Source organism: Coturnix japonica, chromosome 6 (genome assembly GCF_054131305.1).
Source record: "Coturnix japonica strain WE chromosome 6, WE-NBRP24, whole genome shotgun sequence".
NCBI lineage: Eukaryota > Metazoa > Chordata > Aves > Galliformes > Phasianidae > Coturnix > Coturnix japonica.
The window spans coordinates 32324128-32346810 of NC_140668.1; the positions used below are offsets into that span (position 1 = coordinate 32324128).

At 37.6% G+C, this 22683-nt stretch overlaps 1 long non-coding RNA gene across 1 annotated transcript in view; it reads right to left on the reverse strand.

Moving 5' to 3' along the window:
- The window catches only part of LOC107319332 (uncharacterized), a 55171-nt gene extending 48381 nt beyond the window's left edge, over window positions 1-6790 (reverse strand). The window contains exon 1 of the long non-coding RNA XR_014947551.1: window positions 6740-6790. This is a non-coding gene — a long non-coding RNA (uncharacterized LOC107319332). The remainder of the gene's footprint in view (window positions 1-6739) is intronic.
- Between the last annotated feature and the right edge of the window lie 15893 nt (window positions 6791-22683).

Consider the following 22683-nt stretch of genomic DNA (forward strand, 5'->3'; position numbering starts at 1 on the left):
TAACATCATCCACATTTATGAAGAGACACCTGTTGCCTTGCAGCCTAGTAGGCTTGTAAGTGAATGCAGTCACAACACTGAGCAAATAACACTAAAAAGGGGAAAAGGAGTTATAGAAAGAGTATGGGTCATCAACTGGATCTGGACCATAGTAGTTTTGAGCATTTGTATCACATGCATCTGAGGAAGACTGTCTGTAATTCATACTGTGTACTAATCTTTGCCTCTGGTCTCAAAGGGATAAGATGTTGTACCTGCCATCAAGTAAGTCGTGGTATCTTGAATTAGAATTAAGAACAGACTGCTAGCATCTTTTTTCCTGCTATTGTCAGTGACCTACAAGATCCTTTTAAGAACATTGCAGACATGTTTATCTAGGCCCTTATTCACCAGAGAGGAAAAGGCCAAGCACTGCTACAGCACAACTGAAGGAAATTATTTCCACCCAGAGTTGCTCTGCTTTCAGCCAATCATTAACTGAACAGAGCTTCCTTGATTAAGACCATACATCTTGCGTGACTGAAGTCTATATTGAACTACAAAATTAAGAAGGGTTGATGGATAAGCTAATTTTACTTCAACAGCAGAGAATAGCATACTAGTTTTCTAAAGATACATGGTGTACATTTTGAGTATTGTCCATAAGCTGAAAAAGACCAGAACTGCTACCTGCTATTTAGTTACTACTTTTGACTAGGCAGTCTTGATTCTGAGTACAAAATAAGCCAAAATAAAGCTTCCCCTAGGACCCTTCTTCAGTGCTTACTGAACTGTAATATGAACAGTGCTATCTCTCAATGTCACTTATCAATGCCTCCTTGAAAATGTAGCTACTGTATTAAATAGTGGGAGCCACAGGAGGTTAAAAACATGGACAGGTAGTGAACACTCTACTCAGGGCACTGCACAGGGGTTAACCCCACAAAATGTAATCTTCCTTCTTTGATTTGCAATTCCCAAATGCAACAGTTACATCCCTGAAAGAGGTACCTTAAGGGGGTATGTCACTGAATTGGGCCAGTACATCAGATGACATCAGCAGTTTATTGACAAATCTGAACATAAAGAGGTTAGTTATATGCTGATCTACACCACAGTTATGGCATGATCTAACAGTACTGTTCAAAGAGATCAGTGGGAAGGAAAAGAAATACAAATGCAAACCTTGCCAGAAAGCACTACACTTATTTGAGGCCTAATTGACATCAAGGACTAATGAACTTTAGTGGCAGTGTGAAAATAACTTTACATGATTTCTTGTGATTTCTTCTGCTTTAGGGTCTGATACTATTTATAAATGGTGTAGACTGGAAACAGATGAAGTCTCATGATAGTCTAATATATAATTTAACGCTTCAATTAGTTGGTTGGTGTTTCTTCTTTTAATTGCTAGTGCACAGCTTGTCTTATCTGAGTCCCAAAGATGTTTCAAAAGTCCAATTATATCTTAAAAGGTCAGTAAGCACTTATTTTTAAGAGTATGTGATCCAGTACATGCTTGAGTTCAATGTTCCTAGTAACATATTATAAAAAGCATCAGAAATTGCTGGTGATTTTATTTACATGCATTCCTTTATTTGAAAGGAAATCATTTTAAGTGGCTAGACTAAAATGTAGCAGTAATTGACCAGTGAACAGGTGACAATTTAAGAGACGCAACCCTAGAACACTTATAGTGCCCAAAGCCCACTAAAACGATGCTACAATAAGAGCAAAAAAGGAAATACTCTTCCATCTGCAGTCCACATCTTCACAAGGTGCTTGCTTTCAGCCAGAGCTCCATCTGAAGTAACTTTGGGTTTTATCAACCTATTGTTCCTGCTCTCCTAAAAGCATAGTTCATATTTGCAGTCAGCAATACAAGTCTTATTTCATCCAGCATTATGTTTTCACATCTGCTTCTGGACTTATGCTACAAATCTATCATTGATCCTTGCACTGGCACCATGAAAGCGATAGTGAAATAGTGCATGAATGCCAGAGTATGTGTGCCTGAGTATATACCAGTTCCAGTGCCTCCTGGAATTAACAGACGCCTCTCAACTTGGAGTAGGATACTCTCAAGCAAGACAGTAACAGCACAAAATAAAGGTTCAGTTGCCATGGGGACTGGACTTTTTAATTAGGTAGACTTTATACCGCCCCATTTCTCACATGTAAGTTTTCTACTACTAGAAAATAGTCTTGTGCCCTTGATGAGAAAAGCAGCATTATTGCGTGTGGTCGTACAATATAACGTCCTGGTCAGACTGTCTACAGATAACTTGCTGTATTTCTCCACTGTATGACTGCATTTTTAAACAAGCATTTCTGCTTAATTCAAATACTTAATATTTTCATGATAGCAATGCCTCTTCTCGTTAGCTAATCTTTAATCTGAATCCCATCAATAGCTTTCTGTAAAGCTGCAATATATACAATTGATAAGCATGAAAGTTATTTTTACTGGCTGTTGGAAATTACCTTAAATAAACACAGTCTATGTTTATAGACTAGTGGAATGAAACTTCAGCTCCGTACTGCTTACGCTGCCATTTGAACAATGGAAACAGAAATAACAACCAGTCAGCTGAGACTATTTGCTAATTTACATCTCTGACCTATAGTTTATTTTAAAAAATAATTTAAAAAATCTGTCTTGACTGAATTAGCAGAGTGCTTCTGTAGTTCTGCTACAAGGAAAATAACTTCCCCTGTTTGTCATGAGGGAAGGGAAGCTTTCTTACAATTGAGGCTGATAAAGTTTTGAACTGGTAAAATAATCAAATTCACCATCTGTACGTTCAGGCCTATTTTTACACATAACTGGAAATAAAGCTGACCAACAGCAGCTGGTAGGCACAGGGAGACAGCAGAAGCGTACCCAGGGGCACAGTGTACAGCATGTTCTGTTTAGGCTGAGTTCTGAGACATACACAGAATCCAAACTGAAAATGAAGAAGCAGAAAGTAAAGACGTCATTTTCAACCTTGTTCAGAAACCGAAAAATTCCATCTAGAAAAATACAGATTACTGAAATCAGTTAGAAATACTGTGAGACAATTTTATAAAGCCATGAAAGTATGCAGAACTGCTATATCTCAAGAGCTTTCTTGACAAATAATTCAATTGAGTAGGAACAAAAATTGGTTACTAGATGAACTTAAAGGAGCTTCTTCAGGACAGGAGAAACCAACATCTTGAACTAAAAGATTCTGGAGTGCTCCCATAATCTTACAGAAAAACCTTTGACAAAATTTACATTGTGATTACTGAGAAATCTGACCTCAGGAAAGGACCGATTTTAAACATAGACCATTCAGAGCAAGAGGGAGCACTGTTCTTGCTTACCAAAGAGATTTACCTTTTGAAAGAACCTATCTAATCATTTTATCTCCTTTTTATTTTTTTAAACACTTCATTTCTGGAATACTTTTATTCCAAGTATGGTTCCTTTGATGCCTCCTAAACCTTCATTTAATATTTTCTACCCAGAAACTCACAATTTCATTGCAATGCAAACTAAATGGAATAAATCTAAACTGCAATGAGGCACATCTAGCAACAAGGCTGGTAAACTAAGGGGCAATTGCTTTTATTCAAACTGCTACATAGTTACACAGTTACTCCTAATTCCTCATACTGTACAAAAAAGGTTTCTTGGACTAGTCTAAATTCGCACCCAGCACCCATATCCTTCCTCCTCCTCCCAGTCTGGGGAGAGGTTTTGAGCTCACACACCTATATCTGAGATAAACAGACAGAAAACTGGAAAGTGCATTTTTTACCTTGTTGAAATTCAAAAGAAGCTTTATTTGTGAAGGAAACACTAGAATACCATCACAAGACTACCCAAGAAAAGACAAGTCCTCATAAACATATATACTTTGGAGAGAGCAAGAGAATTCTGAAGTCTCAAATCTCAGGTGTAATACAGAACTTCTGTGCCACTAACAGTCTGACTAATGAGCAGTAAAAGAATTATTTTGAGCTTAATGACAGACTTTGAATACTGAGCTTGTATTTTATCTTTCCTCATCACAGAAAAGAAGACAGTAGAAAGGAGAAACTTAACAGGAGAAAACAAGAGAGAAGTCGCAAGTTTTGAGAGAAGTGACACTTATGTAAGCTAAGGTTTTAGAATGTTATTCATGAGAATGCAGAAAATAACACCATCTTTTACCTGGCACAGGATTCTGAACACATTAGATGTCAGGAAATTAGTCACTCTGTCTGATTGGCTTCCTTGTGCCAGTATTTTTCAGCACAGTTATCACTAATACAATTTATAGTTTTGAGGTAGTTAAGGAAAATTACTCTCAACGCATATTCAGATTTCCTTTTTCTAACATGTTATTACTTCATTACATTGGTGACTTTTGAATAAACTGTTTCTAATCTCCCAAGTTTAGTGCACACTTTAGTTGGAAGTCTTTGAAAAATACTGATTTGTTTAGATAGACTCTAAAATCACTGAATGCTGGTCTCAAAAGCATCTTCAGGAGTTATAATGGTCCATTCTTCCTTACATGCAAGGATTTTCCTAGCAAGGAACATCAGTGCAAGGACAGGGCATTCAGTCGTCAAATTCACAGTAAAAGACATTAGTGCTGACTATGAAATTGCATAGCTTGGACTAAACAGGTATTGAAGAACAACACCTAATTTGTTATCAAAGATCAAAGATAAGGTTGAGTGACAGATAACAGGTAGGTAAGAGACAAGCTATACCATTAGCCTGCGGGAAACAAGATCTTTTTACACAAAATCTAAAAGATTATCCCATAGGTCCTAAGAAATGAATTTGATGAAACAAAGATGATTCCATCTAATGATGATTATTTTCATGGCTCAGATTTTAAGAAAAACACATTGATTAGTCCCATGAAACTTCCTCTGAGCAGTCAGATGTTGTTTATTCAAATGTAACAGAGTTGTCTGAACTGCTTTACTACTATGCCTCAGGCCATTAGCATTCTATTCAAGTAATTCAAATGAACTTTATCTTTTTATCAGTTCAGAAAGCATATTCTGTCAGAATTACCTTAACATTCAAGCAGAAAGCAGTTAAGTAAGCTGAAACCGCACTTGTTAAAATGTAAATCCTGACAGTTCAAATGTCAGATGGGTACAGTGACATGCTGATGATTTTTGACAAGGTCTCAGACAATCTTTGTTTTCATGGTAGAAATGTGCAATACTTACTCAGATCCATAAATAACACAAGTTTAAAAGGGGCCAAATAAGACAAGTTTCCAGTCCAAAGGCAGCTTTGAAATGAGCATAGATTAAATAAATGAACCAAAAATGAGAATAGAGGCACTAGTGCACAAGGAATGTAAATATGAGAGTATTTTTAACTTCTTTCCATGCCTGAAACATAGCAACACCTTAAATAAGGCAAATGGTTGCTCTGGAACAAAAACGGACAGAGGTTTGCAAGCACTGTCTTAATTTTTGCTGTAGTTCTTTTTTATTGTTATTTAACTGATGTACCAATATCTTTACTTTGAAGTTTTGCTTTAGTCTAATCCATTCAATAAGGTAGTAATTATCTATTAATATCTTGTTTTGGAGATAGAATATATTCCTAGATACACAAAAGGATAGACATTTCCATTTCTTTTCCCACCTTATGAGCATACGACTTGTTAGCCTCAATGTTACATCCAACTAAAACTCATTGAAAAACTGAAAAACGCATTTTTAACTCTGATGACAAACATTGCACCTCTGAGGCTCAAGTGAAGTGATTTTTGTTTCCATGCTTGGGAACCCAACAAGGCTACAGTTTCATTTGATGCACTTGGATATGAGACAAATTTAAAAATACTTATTCTACTAATAATAGAAGTATTTAACAGGAAAGCTACACCCTCATAGCAATTGTAAAATAATGTTTAGTCCTGAGCAAATTTCTTACTGTTTGCATATGGCAGATATGATATTCAGACTTTGCTGAGAAGTTCAAGTAAAATCCCATCCTGCTTCCCTGACACTACTTTCTTCACCTCCAGAAGCTCCAAGAGTTAAAAAAAAACAGACATGCTGTCAAACCAAAGATTTATCGAGCCCAATAGCCTGGAAAGTGCATAAGAACAGGTCTGCATGACATCCCTACAGAATATTCTCCAATACAAAGTAAACACTACTTTTCCTGAGGCTTTATATCTCTGCCAGTAAGGCATACTGCTTTTTGACAGCTTCTCATCATCTGTTTCTATTTGCCTTACTAAGCAGAGTCAAGTGATTCTAGCATGCATATAAACTCCATATATACTAAATGGATTTTTCATGTTATTTTATTGGAAATATTGTCAACTTAAACTGTCTCTATTCTCACCTGTTTCTTCATTGTTCCTTTTACTGTGCCGTAAAACTGGTGTGACCAGCGTGTGGTAAAAAAGACTAAGGAACAGGCTTATCTTAAAATACTGTTACAAATGAATGCTTAAGTTTTTTGAACAGGCACCGGTTATTCCGAAGGACTCCTTTACTTCTACCCACATAAGGTGATGACTACTAGCAGATTTTTCAAAGGTGGAACATTTCACTAGATCAAGTATGATGAGTGAGTCAGTAGTGCTGTCAGCACTGAGTCAATATCATGAAAGGGATTAGAGCCTGGGAATTCTTAAATTAAAAGGATTAGTAAAAATCCCATGTTTGATAAACAAGGCAGAGGTATAAAGTGCAACAGAATATACAAAAATAATAATAAACAGCAATACAGTTAAATATAATGAAGTAATTAAGCTACCTTGAACTTTGAGGCTGGGAATGCACTTTCACTATGTGCCTGACCGATGAGAATCCTGTCACAATGGGGGTTCTAACTAGTACCACATCACAAATGGAAACAGCACAGGAATGTTAGGCTGTACTCCTCCCCCATACATTCTCAAGAACAGCATATTTTCAAAAGAGTAAAGGTATTGACCATGGTTTTGTTGTTTGTTTTTTTTTTTAAAGCAATTAGAAACATACCCGCAGGCCAAGTATTAGCTTCACAACATTTAACAACAATAGACCTAACTGGTAGAATCAGTCTTTCCCTTTGTTCCAGCCACTCAACTTTGCAGTTGAGAATTCATATGCAGAAGCCCTGAGAAGTGTACACTGCTATGGGAAATGCTCCACGTGCCTTGGAAGAAAAGCAGTTACATAAACATGTGCAAAACACCAGGGAAGGGGCAGAAATATTATGGTTATTGAAGAAAAATCTCTTCTAATAAAACCAATAACATTAAGACATTTTCAACTCATGCAAGATTTTAAGACTTCAACAATTAAATGCTCTAAAATAGAATCTTCTGCAGTAAAGATGATACTTTCAAATCTGATGAATCACCTTATTTTAAATTCCCTTTTGTAAGTCAGCTTGAATAAAGACTCACACTAGGCATAGTAAAGAAACTATTTGTGTCTAGAGTTCGTGTCTGCAGCTGACTACAATAATTCTGTACCTCAGACACAGATACATGCTTCCTTTTCCTGCCTGTTAGCTTAGCAAACACACTTGTGGTTTGTGAAAGTAAAGTACTAACCCACGCAGCCACAGGAAGTGTCCGTGGAAGAAGTCCATCAGGTAGATCACTGATATTTTGGCACATCACCTGCAGCTGAGTGAAAAAAAAAATAATTATCAAAGTCTCAGCATTATAAGAATGGGTTCATATACAACTCAGTGCTGGCACTACAAGAACTGAAAGTTTCAGCCATGCATACAAACTTAGAACAAATTCTCAAGTTCAAAGACTAACAAAAAGCCTAAATCTAAGTTCAAAGGTGACAGGTAAATGCATGTTTAAAATCATGTTACAACATGGGAAATAAAGAAGGCAACCTCACAGTTGATACTTCTGGTGAAACCCAAGGAGGAAAATCCACCCTTATTCCTTTTCTTTGTCCATATGCTATGTGCTCTTTAAGAAGAGAGAATGGGGAGGCTTTGATAAATTAACTGTGAGATACTCTTCCCTCCTGCAAATAACAGGCACAATAGATGTGGAAAAATGAAGGAAACATAGAAATGAAGGTTGGATAGTTGAAGTTTTGCCCTTTCATTCCCTCCATTTGCAGAAGGGCCTTCATGAAGGCAGCGCTACTGTACCACATTATCAGTACATACAGACAGGTAAAAATATAGAGAATGGCAGAAAACAGCCTTCAGAAAGATTGGATTTTAACATCTGGGTTTACACAGCAGCTTATTTCCTTGCATACCTGGTGCTCTGGAAGAGTGTTATTCAGTGTGGAGAGCTGCCAGCTGCCTGGACACATCCGTACCGGTCAGTGCCCTCCTCAGTCTCCCCAGTGAGGTGCCAGGAGGGGGAAAGACCCACAGTGAGCTGAGAGGACTGTGAACGAAGCATAAAATCAGCCCACAAGTGAAGGCTCGGCGGGTAGGCTGTGGATGAGCCGAAGATTAGCACTGCCTCCTCACAGCTCAGTCTTTGTGAGTGGAGGGCTTCCAAGAAAGACTGTTAAGGGCCATTAAGGCCTCCTGGAGTGCTCGGAATAATGACGGCTGTCTCCAGCAGCGCTCACAAGCACCGGCTGCCCCAGAGAGTGGAGGTGAGGGAAAGATGGACGCCGCACCTGAGTGAGGATGGCGGCAGGTTTGGGCGCCAACAGCCCCAGAGCGCGTACTGAGGTGCAAGACAGCCACAGCACATCATAGCAGGCCCATCAGCTGCTCTGTGTTAATGAACCACATTCTGCCACAAGCAGGGAAGGAACTGAGCCATCCTCATCCCCTGTGGGCCATCTGCTTGTCACTTAGTCCCTCTCTCCTTCAGGAGACAATGAAACCAGTCTGCAGCTGGGCAGCAGTGGCTGTTCCTTGGCCTGGAGCAGCAGTGTGTGGCTGTCCCCTCAGCAGTGCCAGGCCTAGGAGGACTTCAGTGTCACAACAACTGAGCTGCTGTTCCACTTATTGCTCAGGTATGAAGACTTTTTAAGTTATTTCATGTGATTTCTCGTAAGCAGTTCCCATGTAAGAGTCCCCAAGAGAAGGAAATGCCAGTAATGAAAATAGAACTGATCAAAAGCAGGCAATCAGGCATCAAATCACAAAGTAGCAGGCCCATAACTAAAAGAGGATTTACCCAGTTGAATTCAGTTCATTTTCTCATCACAGTAGGATTAGGAGAGAGACTATTCCCAGCTGTATGTAAAAGTTCATAATTGAATGAACTACAAAAATGTAATCAACAGAAGTTCCAACTCATCCACAGTATTTTATAAATAGCAGTTTAAATGTTTTATTTGGGATTTGTTATTCAAATGGGAAGGGAACTTAAAAATCAGTGTAAATGTGTTGATGAAATGTCTAAAGATAGTATACTGCCAATGTTTTACAAGCCATTAAAAAAAAAAAAAAAAAAAAGCAGCTTTCTCCTCAAAAATGCCCTCATATATTTGGTTTGTGATACAGCTGTGCAGTAGTAGCAACAAATGATTTAATCTACTCTAACGTTTCTCAAATTGAGGGAAAGAGGTTACTCGAATCTCTAGTCATTAGGATGGAGTTGTGTTGCTGTTGTGTTGACCCATTTACAAAAATAAGAAGATTAATTTAGTTTTAGATTTTGAGACAACACGGGGACGTTACTACTGCATAGTATGACTCACACAGGATCAGATCCTCAAACTGTGTGACAGGAGCCCACTTAATTCACCCACCATTTGTGCCTCAGCTTCTCAACCTGTTGGTTCTGATTTCCCAAACAACAAAGGGAGTTCCTCCTCTGAGTCATTGGGTAGACTGGCAGCTTTCCTGGTTCCATCCCACCCACAGATCCTCTCACTGCTTGAGCAAGATCCTTTACCAAACACAGATAAAGCTTTTCTGCCAACACACCATGCTTTTGTGTGCATAGAACTTCACACAGGAAATGCTCTGCCATGGATCTGTGTGCGGATGTTCAGCAAGTTGTCCTTGAAAACTCCTTCCAGACTATGTAGACTTACAGACAGTAAGTGCAGTTATACTTCTGATACTACAGCAGAAAGGAGTACTTACTAAATATTCCTGCTTAAAATTTTTCAAAGATGATTGTAAATACCCCCAACATAAGAGCTTCATGGCTCTGGTTTAGGAATGCATCATAGTGAAACAGTAGCTTTATGCTTTCCAATGCAGCAGATTGGGTGGCTTCATTTCAGACCACATCACTTTGTCCTCAGGAGCCAGTGGAATTAGCAGAACGCCCTTGTAAGCTTTGCAGGGATGATAGGAAGTAAGGAGCTGCAGGACAGTGACAGAGGCAGCTGAGTACAGTGTACAGGCTGCACTGCCATTACTCAGTAGTGATAAAGAAGCTCTCAGTCTCTAGAGTTCTCTTTTGAGCACCTCTGACAACAGCTGCTTATGTCAATGTTTTCCGTGAAAGGAAAAGAGTCAAATGTTAGCATGTTCCAGGCCTTTGGTCAAGACATTTCTAATTGGTATTCCAGAAATAGCACTAGCTTTACTCTCTGTGTAACAGTCCACATTAATCTGCCAAGTACCATTACATAAAAGCAATTAATTACATTATTTCTTCATTACTAGCTGTGAGCAAAGACAGTTTTCCTAATGTGCTGAAATGTATTTCTGAAGATCTTCTTGGTAGCTATGAAGGGAAGATAAATGAGGACAAGCAGAGCACCTAGATTAACACCACACGATAAATCCAGGCTCCTTCATGGATGCCAAATTAAATATCCTCTTGTAGGCCTTGACCTAAATCTAACTACTCATGATTTCTCTTATACTCCATTAAACAGATTGTTAAGGATCACAGGATCTGCCATGTGAATAGGCTGTACACTTCCTTTACCCATAAGTACTTCTTAGAAATTAATCTTGCAAATTATGGATAGCTTCACATGGCCTCAAAAGTTTCCACTAATTTTTCTGGAACAAGAATTTCATTCTTTATCTTCAGAGAAAAATTCACACTGCTAAGAATGCTCTTATTTACCTTATTTAAAATATTTCAAGCTATAATTGCTTGCAGACAGCTCCAAGGCTTTCTGGTAGGACATGATTCCTAGTTTTAATCTTAAAAAAGGAAGGGAGCAAAGGAAAGATGTTTCTAACTTTCCTTTGCTTGTTCTTACATTTTAACATACTGATAAGTCCAGAAGTGTGTGAGCTTGTGGTCATCATGTACTATGCTAAGTGTTTATTGCACTGAAATTGTACTGCCTTTCAAGCACCTGTAAATATCAGCCAACACTACTGAATTACTGAGAAGTATTTAATTTAATCTCATCTGATTTTGCAGCCTTAAAATCTTTTAAATTTTTTTAGAGCTTTCATCTCTCTACATCTTCTTCCCTGTAATAACTGATCTCATAATCCATAGGACAATTAAAAGGCTCCTTTGTCTCAGCTGTAGATTCCAAAGCAACCCTAAACTACCTATTTGACTACAGTATCACACTATCAGAAAGATTTGACAGATGTCTTAGATGATTCATTATTCCCCTCAAGGAATCTGACCTCTCCTAGAATAAAAACAGATTGCAGGGAAAGCACTGAATTCTGAATTCAGAGACAATGAATTTTCTGGACAGCTTCGGTCAGAGCTCTGGAAATTAATTTATATCCACACTGATACATCCAGGTTTAGAATCTGGCTAAAGATCAATTCTCATACTAAACATTTTGCAAGCTGATCACTAACCTGAAAGCTAAAACGAGACTCTTATGCCCTTAAACAGTTTCCAGCTCAGGTCAGGCACCAGAAATGTGGCAGGGTGAGGGAGAGGAGATGTTCTAATGTTTCTAGTGTGTTTGTTAAGCAAAAATTTGTTATTCAAATGAAGCATCAGTTCTGCTTCTCCAGAGCCAAAATTCCAAGTTTATGGTGTCATTATCATGAAAGTAAACAGGATCACACGTGTACTTGTTAAGTGAGTTAATGATATCATTCCCTCACCCACTCGCTCCCCACCCCCCCCAAAAAAAGGCCTGTGTACTCACATTAGCACTGATTTTTGCATGTTTCTCAGGTTTTAATTAGGGTCCTCCAGGATTATCTCTCATCTTCCCTCAGCCCCAGTTATCTTTCCCTCCACTTAATAGAGTACTTCTTTCTCTTGTGTAGTCCACATATTTTGGATTTGACTGGTTCCCCAGCTGAGTGTTTTATGTTCATAAATAGATCTTTTCTCTTCTTTGACATTGACAAATCTTACTACTCCAGTTATCCCAAACCATCACAGGCCTGACCCTTGAATGGTAGCAGTACAACTCAATGACCTTCTTTACTTCGTTGAGTTTCTTAGGGAACTTCTACTGATTCTTGTCCAAGGAAACTAGTCCAAAAGTACTCTCATTGTTCTAGGATGCTTCTACATGCATTGAAGCTGCCAAAAATAAACCAGTAATCTCAGTTACAGGGTCTCTGAGCAGCTCAGCAGTAAAACAATTCTACAACTAGAGCAGAAGTTTTTTGAACTGCTACAACTTACTGCTATGCTATTTTCAATATCATTTGCTCAGTTCAACTAAAACAAAAACAAAAACAAGATTCTGCATACAGATAATGCATTTTTAATCTCCCCTACCATAGACAATGTTACAAATACACAGATAAAAGCTCCTAAGACTAATACTCAGTATGAAATACACCTGGACTGACTATTTTCCTTCCTGCTGTGAAAAATACTGTGTGTGAGACCTTTTAAAACAGGAAACACATTATTTCAGGTATGTGCAATAGAGCAGAAATAACCGTGTCTGCATAAACTTAAACAACCAGATTATGTCTCCAACTATACAACGCTGATTTTTAGAACTTTCTATTGATTTTTGATAGAGATAATTGAAATACATGTTTTCTGATTAAATTCAAACCACAGCAGAAAAAGCCCATTTGGTTACCTCTGTACTGAAGTTCATTTTTCTAAAAAAGAAAATTTCCCACAAAAAAAAGTCACAGATGGCAAAAGAACATGTCTTAAATTGTTCTGGTAGAAAAGGCAGTGACAGGACAGGTTTAGAGGCAGAATAACCTGATCTCTCTTTGGGATGGCATTCCTGGCAAAGCTTTTAGTACAGGGACTGGCAGCAAAAGGATGGTTAGTGTGATTCTTCTCCTATCATAAAAGCTATTAATATATATATATATATATATATATATATATATATATATGTCACATTTTTAGGTATGATTAAAGCAAACAAGTTAATAAGGTGCTAATTCCATGTACAAAACTGGAAATAAATACAGTCAGATCAGAGTCAGCAGGTCCAGAGTCCAATTCAGAACAAACAGAAACTACAATCTCTAACTGTTCCCTATGAAAAAAAAAGAAAAAAAAAAAAAAAGTGTGTCTTAATTTGACATGTCACTATTAAAAGGAAAAATACTCTGACTTATGACAGCAATGAATGCACAGTCCGTAGTCATAAGGTTTGGAAAAATCTGTCCACTGCTTCAGGGTAAAGGAGACAGTGAAATCAAATTCATTGTGAAGATCCATACAAATTAGATAAGCAAATTCTTATTTTTAGCATTCGCCCAAGAGCAAAGACAAGGGAACAGCACATAAACAACTCAGAAAGGAACAAGTAACCTAAGCTAAGCCAGGGTACACCGAAACAGTCAAGTTCCAGGCGCAGGGTGTTCTCATATAACTGAGGAACACGGAGCTCTCGTAATTGGAGACAACTGTAGAAGGCAATCAAACAGGAAAGGTAAACCACATTTCTGTCCCTACTTTGCCATGCCAGGAGCAATCTTGCAAAATGCAAAATCTTTTGCATTAAACTAAGGGTCAAAGCAAATTGAAGACCCCGCTTGCCTAAATTAATGAGTGTATCTTGGAATTTATTAAACTCCTACTGAGGTCACACAGGCTTTAAGAAGATAAGTCTCTGGGAACCTGGTTCTTTGGTTCCTAAAATAAAACTTGCTTATAACTTGAAATAGAGCCCCAAAACAGTGATTTTGAAGCTTTTGCTTTTTAAACCTTGTAATTCTGAAGATGCCTGACATTGTCAGTTGTAATTTTCCCTCTTTCTCTGACACTGGCATAAAAATAGAACAGCTCTGTAGCATGGAGAATATGGAAATCTGTCTTAGGCTCTTTCATTCACACATATTTTAAACAAGAGGGATGAGTAACACGCATCTTCATATCTCCTTCCTGGGCAACTGCTTTTGCCAGAAAAGGATGTGCATCAGATAATTTAAAAAAAAGAAAGAAAAAAAAAAGAAGCAGCTCTGATCTGCTTAGTGAGTGAATGGACAGAAGTGGAATCATTTGGAAGAAGAATCAGAGCTATAGAATCTGAATGGATCAAAGATCTTTGTTGACTGAAGAGAATAAAATAACTTGCAAAGCAGTGTTTTAGATCCAGCTTGTCTCCACCACCCCCTTAGGAAACAGCATGCAGCTTCCTGTTCAGCATGACTAGATTCCCTCTTCTTGCTTTTCCAAGTTCTCCTGTAACTCTACATTGGGAAGTCTGCTTCTGAGAAGTGCCTCAACTTTAGACATAGATCTGTTAGTGAATCTGACATTGTAAACTGCTAATAATTTCACAGTGACTCAAGATCTTGTGAAATATTTAAGAAAATAATATTTGATAACTTGCTCACCCTGAGCTGAGTAAGACTCAGTAAAATATGCACTGTCTCAGACTATTAAAACTATTAAAAGGGAGGCTGTGACTTGCTCTGTATAACAAGGCATTGGGCTTGGCACTAGTTACTCATTCATCCCAGTATCTGAGCACGCTGCTCAGCTTCCTGACTCTGAAAGGAACTCTAGTGTACATTTTTTATTGCCTATCCAAGCTAGGCTACATTTCTTCGCTAACTCATGTACTAAACCTTCCATTCTATGTGTATGTACACGTCAAGGAATTAAGTTCCCTGTCAGACATACTGTCACCCACCAGGAATATAACCATGGCTTGTGGTATAGATAGCACCTCATCTTGTTAAATAGTTAAATACAATCAGGATTTGTTCACACTATGAATTAAATTTCACTGTAATCCCCTTCACCGATGTGATTTTGTTTGCAAGAACAGACAGCAATTAAAAATGCTGTTAGCCTAGTGATGAGTGTGTTTCCATCCACCATGTGACTCCTGAGCATCTGTGTTCTTGTGAGCAATTATGTGATTAAATTCATGATGGCTCTAAAGATAACTTCCTGATTTCCGCTTTCTTATTTTCTCAGAAAAAAAAAAAAAAAAAAAGAAAGAAAAAAAAAAAAAAAATCTTGTCCGTAACCTGATAATCACAACATTGAGTTTCTTTTGTAAAGCCATTTTTTAGAAATTTGCTAGCATGGACCAAATAGATTATCAAAAAGGCTCTGCAGGGGAAAAGGAAATGCCATGTATATCTGAATTGTAAGAAATCCCAACAATAAGAGCCACACGGAGTGAAAAACAAACATTTTTCAGAGTAGAAACTCCTGGAATAGGACCTGATAGATCAGTCCTGGCACATGGCAGTACATGCACATACTGTTTGTATAAGATAGTCGAAGTAAAGTCTTAGACCTTTGCTTGGAAGAGATGGATGGTAGCTCTGGAAAAGATGGAAGAGTTTACTAGCTCTTCTCACATTCTTTCTTTAAAACAATCAGGTGCAATAGCAGGGGCCTGACATAATTAGTACCAATGAGAAACAGTAGGATCTTAACCTAGAAGAGGAAATAAAATAAGATGAGTGAGTTTGAACATCAGCTGGACCTGATGAGCTTTGTTGTCCTAGGATTTTTGAAGCAGTAACTGAGGCAATTCCATGGTTTATAGTGGTTGTCGTTAAAAATCTGGCAGACAAGCGGACAAAGAGAAAAGAAACAATAAAGAAACACAGTTCCTATTTGAAAAAAAAGTGAAACAGTAGCTGAGAAATTATAAATCATCCCTTAGTTTAACTTCCTGGGAATATATTGAAACACTTCCAAGCAAATGATACATAAGAACATAGAAGAACCTAAAGTTATTACAAACAACATAGATTAATTGAAAACAAATGCCGTCAAGACAATCTAATTGCCTCCTGCGAAAGGCAACTGGCCTGCTGCATGGAGAGCAGCAGTAAGAATCACGTCTTGGCTTCAGTAATACTTCTGCCATTCTGTCAAACAATATACTCAGAAAGAAGCGTTCTCCAGATGAAACCACTGTTGGATGAGAGAAGCCCTTTTGGAAAGGGATACATTGTGATCTTCAATGATTCTCAGTGAAAGTTCAAGCACCTGTCTAACTGAGTTCTGCCATAACCTGTCCCAGACAAGTGCTGCTTGCTGTGCTTATGAAATCTGCAACTGCTAGCAAGCATATAGAATGAATAGGGAAAACTGTCTGAAAAAAAGATGCAGTTCACTTGGGATACATGTTCTACTGCTCCAAGCAGAATAAAATAAAAGATACGGAATTGCCAATAGAGCAGCACTAAAGCTGAACTTGGGAGGATTTTTCCACAGAGGTTTCCTCCATAAATATTCTACAAATATATTGGCCCACAGAAGATGTCTTTTTCAGAAAGCTGAAGAATAAGGAAAAGTTCAGGAAGTGAGTTGTGACTCTCACTTCATTGAAATGTATGTGGTTCATTTCAGGAGGAGTTACTCAGTGTCAGTCTTAAAGTCACCATACTGGACTATCTGAGCGTTCAGTGAGTTTTTTCACATTGCACATTAAAGTTGTCACTGACAGTTTAATATATCTGTCTCCTTTCCATACACACTTCCCCTCCAAAATGAGAAAGTATTATATAATATTTAAATTGGAGTTGATAGGGGGAAAGATGTCCAAATTGACTGCTGCACTGCATAGGATTTTGTCTCTTGTTGGACTTCTTATCTAATTTAAAAGTAAATAAAATGGATGTTTACAATCTAATCATGAGGATAAGCTCAGGCAACTGAAGGAAATACTGTGCTACTAATCAAGGTTCTTGCCTTTCCTCTAAATACTATTCAATCTATAATCCTGAAGAAAAACAATAGCTTCCAAGCAATCATGTCTCACCAAGTGAAATAAAAAGTAAAATAAACATATGTATATATATATGCATATAGTTATTCACTCTGGCTTATTCACCTTAGCAATAAAACCTGGGTGAACCACAGTCTGAACACAGCTAGATCTGATAAAGGACACAGGCAATCTACTGCCACAATAGCTAAAGACTCAATTTGCAATCAATGTGGTGAAAATTTACAAAGCAGGGTAGAATAACATTAACAAGAAAAACTTTGTTTCAGTAACACTGGCGCCTCTTAGCACTGATAACTTCATACTGCCCATTGCTGCTTCAAACTTTCAGTCTTTCTTATTGTTTAAAAAATTGACCCTCTTGAGCTATTTTGGGAATCACACTTCCTATGCTATAATTCAAGCCAAGGTATCAGCTTCTGTCGAGGAGGGTTGTGTGTAGGTTTATCAGGACTTCATGTTTTTCAACAGGACTTCAAAAGACTATTTTTGTAAAGCTACTCAAACTGAGATTGTAGTAATTAAGTAGTTAAATTATTCTGTACTGAAGAATATTTCAAGTGCCTTTGTATAGTATTTAGTTTTAATTCTGCAAGGTAGTAAAACATTGGTGTATTGCTAGTATATACTTCAGGATGTACAAATGTATCTTGCTGAAGTAAAACCTAAAATATCAATAATACATTTCTGGGTCAGATTTTCAAAAGCAGATTTCCATTTATTGGCTTGACTAAATGTGTTTATTGCTAAGAGTTGGAGCAGAAAACTTTGTAAGTATTTCAGCATCTTTGCTTATCTCCAAACCACTACAGTCTCTTCTGCTGGCAGACAAGATTTTCTGTGAGTAAGAAAATCAGAGAGAGGCCTGCATCTTTTGATTTGTATTCTTTGTCTCTCTGAGAGTTCACCTACATAATCATATTAATACAGTTTCCCCCTCCATGTGTTCTAATACATCCTCAGCCAGCCTTTGCATACAAATTCATCAGTTGTCACTCTGCTACAGAGTGTGTAGTGGTACCTCTGTGTCCCTCAGTGATGGCACTAATGCAGATTTTCTCCTCTGAACAACCTTCAGATTTATTGAAACTTAATTGTGACTGAGAGTACCACATTTTTGTAAAATCTGGCTAAAATTGTCAATGGGTATAAAACAAATAGCTCTGTTATTACTAATACAATAGTATAAATCTCATCCAAAAATCTCATTTTCATAAGAAACAAAGCTATAAAGAAAATGACTGTCAGCCTGACAGGCACACACTTCCAGGAGAGGGAAGGTCCTTTATTGGAAGAAGTTTGAGACTTCATTTTAGAAGTAGCAATACTTATACCAATAGCCTATAGCTCTTCAACAGCTGTAAAAAACTAAGAATCTGCTTTAGCACAGAGCTCTGAGTAAACAGAAAACAAGTAATCACAGGGTTTTGACAAAGAAAGGAAAGAAGTAAGGGTATGGGCAGAGAGCACAGGCAACAAGCAAGGTGAGTAGTGTTCAGTGTGATTATTATATGGAGCATTCTTACCATCTTGTCTAACAAATTCCAGAGATGGTGACCTCCAGGGTGTAAGAGGTTTCTGCTGTCTGTAGTTTTTCCAGAGGCACTGACAAAAGACAGATGGAAGGGAAAAATCAAGTGTGCACCGTGGGAAGGACTGGTGAAGACTTTCTGGATCCAACACATGTTCTTTTTCTTACCTTCTTCTCTTTCTTGGACAGCAGTGGGAAAATAGATTTAAAAAATCCCTAAAAATGCATGATTAGATATAAAAATTGAATTTCTTTGAGGGATTGTCTGATGCTAATTAGTCATAGTGAAGATCTGAAAAAAATCAAGTGCCTGTTTTTTGATATTTCTACTGAACTCCTCAAAAATGGTTTATGTCTTACCCACGAACTTATTTTCTAAACTCAAACTGACTTTATTTTTTATTGCTTAGCAGCCTTATGACCTATTTTATTAGTCCACTGGCTGACCCAAACCACATGTTAATGTTGCATCCCTTCCCCATCAGCCTCACAGGAAATTATATTTTTTCCTTATGTGATTCAATGCATTATGCCAAGGGCTCTCACAGGTATTTTCAGTCTATGTTTCAAGTTGATCTTGTGGGTATAATGGAAGTCAAAGCAGTTGAGCTTTATTGTTAGATTTATTCAGTGCACAACCAGTGATTTTCCTTCCTTAGTTCCTCAGTCTGCTGCTTTTGCACCCGGGGAATATTTTCCTACTTCACAAAGGGGCTGAGCGGCTTCTAAAGGAGCAAGAGCTCATCAAAGAAGGTTCACTGGGAAGGTCCAGCTCTGTGAAATGCTATTCCCTTATACAAGGATCCAAAAAAGCCAGAGGAAGCAAAACTGTTCAGGAGTCCCTCAGCAATTTGGGTACTTCTCTTTTCTAAGAGATGCCCAAATTCTTCTTTAATAAACCTTACATTTTCTTCTTTGTTACTTTGGACCAAATGAAAAGCATTACACATGGGCAGTAACCAAAGTAATCTTGTCTGCTACCTAAACCAAAAATAAGAAAAATTTCTGAGGCTGGAACTACCATCTGATTGGTTTTTTTCCCCCCATGCAAATGGCATAAAAATAACTAGAATTAAAGTAGAATGATGAAAGTTTCCAATAACATATTCCATTTTGGGATATGTTTTGTATCAACTCTATGACTACACAAATCGGGATAACCCAACATCACTGGCATTTTCTGATTTGAACGGACTAGGTCTAAAGAACAATGCTGACAGTTCAGCCTGAAGGTCTCAGTACATTCATCCAGTGCTAATAATGGTTCTACAAACATTTCTTAGGGCTTCCAAACCTTCCAACAGTAAAGTATTTCTTTATTCATTTATTTTAAAAATGTAAATTATATTCAGGACAAGAATTTGTGCATCATTTTTACTCCAATGATTATTTCCCAATTGCTTAGAACTGTGCTTTACATACAAGCTCTCCATTCTGGAGGCAAGATTTTACAGAACTCATCTGTAACTGGCAGCTGATTCTGTTTGCATATGATACAAGCAACACTGAGCTATGAAAAATATTAAAATACCTCCCAGCTGCAAGCATGTGTCTGGAAATGTTTCCAAATATATTTTGGGGGTTTATGTGTATCTTGTAACATTGCTCCAGAATGTCATTGTAGTCTAGCTCACATCCAGATGGTTTTGCAGAAGAGGTTTTATATTCCCTCTCAAGTTGGACACGTGCCCAAATACACCCAAGTGTAGGGTGCAGTAGGATGAGGTCTGCTTTCAGTAATACCAACTGCCAGTAAACTCAAGAGGCCAATTAAAAATAGAAACAGTTAATAAAAGCAGTTCAGCCACACAACATTTTCCTGGCAGGGTAGAAAAGGGGTGCACTGGAGCTAAATAAATTGCAAAATTAAAAGGATTCCCTCTGCTGTGTAAATCACACCATAGCCATCAAAAAGTAAGTCATCCAGAGGGTCTGCATTGCAGCCATTTTTTAAGCTACAAGTAACACAGTACCTCACTGAGTAAGGATGGCAGAAGCCCCAATATACTTTTTTCTAGTTTCAAAATATAGTAATTTCAGTGGCACATTCAGGAAGCCTTGATAGGCTAATGAGCTTGTGTCTGTCCACTGTTACTGTGGTCCTCCAATCTGATTCTTGCTTTAGATTAGGATTAGGTCTTTTGATAAATTGAAGATTTTGGGAAATTAGAGAGGAAAGACTGATATTTCTCATTTCAGATCTCTGGGAATTAAGATGTTGCAATTATCGGATGGCCCAGCTGAGGAGAAGAGACAGAGGAATCAGCTTTCACTGAGTGAGTAAAAATCCATAAGTTTGTATTCCAAAGTTTTCCCTAGCTATAACAAAAGCAGGTTTTTCACAAAGAATCCCAAGGGTTCAGAAGAACAGAGATAAAGAGGGCACAAAACATTGTGAGATCACAAATCTGAGAAAGCCAAGAAGAGCCACCTTCTTCCTCCAAGATGCCCTTGAAAAAATAGCATGTAAAAATAAAAAGTAAATGAGCAACCAATTTGACAGAACTTTGGACCCAGACACAGGTTTTGCATTGCTATTTTGTCCTCTCCCTACTCTAGCCAGCAGATCTGGCATTGCTGGTATGAAAAAAAATAAAAAAATAAAAAATAAAAAAATCAGAAAGGAAAGGAGCCCTCTTTGATGGGAGCTGCATCTCACTTTCATTGGGTGATGGCTGAGAGGTACATAGTGCTCTCCAAGTCGGACCTTCTTATGTCAAATCAGTAATTGTAAATGGCACACAGAAATAGAATAAAGATACAGTTGCTCACTGATTATGTCTTCATATCTCTATGTGTTGCAAAGGCTCGGCTCTTTTCAGTGCTAGACCTGCTGATATCAGTATAGACTCAGTAGTGACCATAACTCAGGACAGTGTCTCACAGGTCTCCTTGAATAGTCAGTCTGATCTCACTGTGGGAGAGTACCACAAGCCGAATATGTGAAGAACCCAGTTAAAAGGACTGAAACCAGTTACTCAGCAGAAGACTTCATTCCTCCCCTACTCCTTTAATGTGAAAAATCACCTTGCACGTTGCAAGAGCTTTCTCTGTCCAACTGGCAGCTTGGCAATCCTGACAAGAACAATTTGACTTTGGATGGAAGTTGGATCTGTGGCAAGCATATAGTTATAAAATAAGTCACGCTTTCCTTCCATTGAGTGCATGTTCTATTTATGGCACATTCCAGATTATGCAAGGATTCCCAGAACACTGCAGTCTCTGGTTCAAAATTATATCTGCAGAGAATAGAGCAGATCAAGAAATGTTAAAGAATCCCATTGTTAGCAAATTAAGCATCTTGCATTATTATTCCTGCAGAACAGATGAGATAAATGGAAAATATGCCATAAGGTAAAGAAGAGCAGTTAAAATTCATTTTATTTTGCTTGTTAAATCATTTTAATAAATTGCATATTAAAATACAAGCAAAGAACAAAATAGTAATTACATAAAAAGCTTAAAAGCCAAGATAAATAGTTCATTTGATTGAAAGTGAGACTTCTCTGCTTTGTGATAGACTGGGGATGTCTTAGAGTACTAATGATTTAGGACAAGACTATTAGAATCCTAATGCTTTCATGTCAATTTCCTCTCAAAATAAATGTGACAAAAGAAAATGTTTTGCCATCCATTCAGACATGAAATAGGATTTTTCAGTGAAGTTTTATATATTTTGTGTAGCAAACATCATGAATTTCTTATAAGTTTGTGTGGAATGTATTAAATAATAGAACTCTTTCAGCTAGGGCTTAAGCAATTGAAGTGACACACAAGAACTTCCAAATCATTCAGGAGAATCATACAGATGCAAATCCAAACACACATGTACTAAACATATCTCTTGCTTTTCTGTGCAACTATACTGCAGACTTCTGTATCTGCAAAGCCTTTCCTGCTATTTATTTCCCCAGATCACTTTAGTCATTCATGGAAACTTAAAGTACTTTATGTGCTTTGGAATAGGACAATTGACAAGGCTTAGGCTGAATTTTCAAATAACTGATCACTCCTAAAATGTGAGGCAGGGATTTCTGAAAGTCAGACTCAATAACAGCTATTATTAAAATTTGGCTGAGGTTTGTCAAACACAAAGAAAATCCCTAATTGCATTACAAAGTTTATTAGCACTGAGTCATCACAGGTTTTCACTGAAATGTCAGTACAGACACTGATTTAGCTGAAAAGTATTCAAAAATATAAACCA